The sequence below is a fragment of the Propithecus coquereli genome, unplaced genomic scaffold (assembly GCF_000956105.1).
Source record: "Propithecus coquereli isolate 6110/MARCELLA unplaced genomic scaffold, Pcoq_1.0 Scaffold566, whole genome shotgun sequence".
Taxonomy (NCBI): Eukaryota; Metazoa; Chordata; class Mammalia; order Primates; family Indriidae; genus Propithecus; species Propithecus coquereli.
In genome coordinates, this window is record NW_012151574.1 from 133,655 (window position 1) to 134,256 (window position 602).

General features: G+C 32.2%; 1 pseudogene; it reads left to right on the forward strand.

Annotated features, from left to right (window-relative positions):
* The window catches only part of LOC105821224, a 4,920-nt pseudogene that overhangs the window by 285 nt on the left and 4,033 nt on the right, over positions 1–602 (forward strand).

Sequence of the window (602 nt, forward strand, 5' to 3'; positions counted from 1 at the left end):
AAAATTATAGTGTATACTAAAAGGCAAAAAACACAGTTCGAATACAGAGCAAGCATCAGAACCAGACATGACAGACATGTGGTAATTATCAGATAGGGAATTTAAAATAAATATGATTAATATGCTAAAGGCTCTAATGGATAAAGTAGACAGCATGCAAGAACAGATGGGCGATGTAAGTGAAAAGATGGAAATTCTAAGAAAGGACTAAAAATAAATGCTAGAGATCAAAAACACTATAAAAGAAATGAAGAATGCCTTTGAAGGGCTTATTAGTAGACTGAACATGACTGGGAAAAGAATCTCTGAGATCGAACGTAGATTAATAGAAATCTCCAAAAGTGAAAAGCAAAGAGAATAAAGCCTGAAAAAAAAAAACAGAACAGAATATCCAAGAACTGTGGGACGATTACAAAAGATATAATATATGCACAATGGAAATACCGGAAGGAGAAGAAAGACAAAAAGTAACAGAGAAATATTTGAAAAAATAATAACTGAGAATTTCACCCAAATTAATGTCAGACACTAAACCACATATCTGGGAAATTCAGAGAACACCAAGCAGGATAAATGCCAAAACAAAAAGAAAACAAACAATA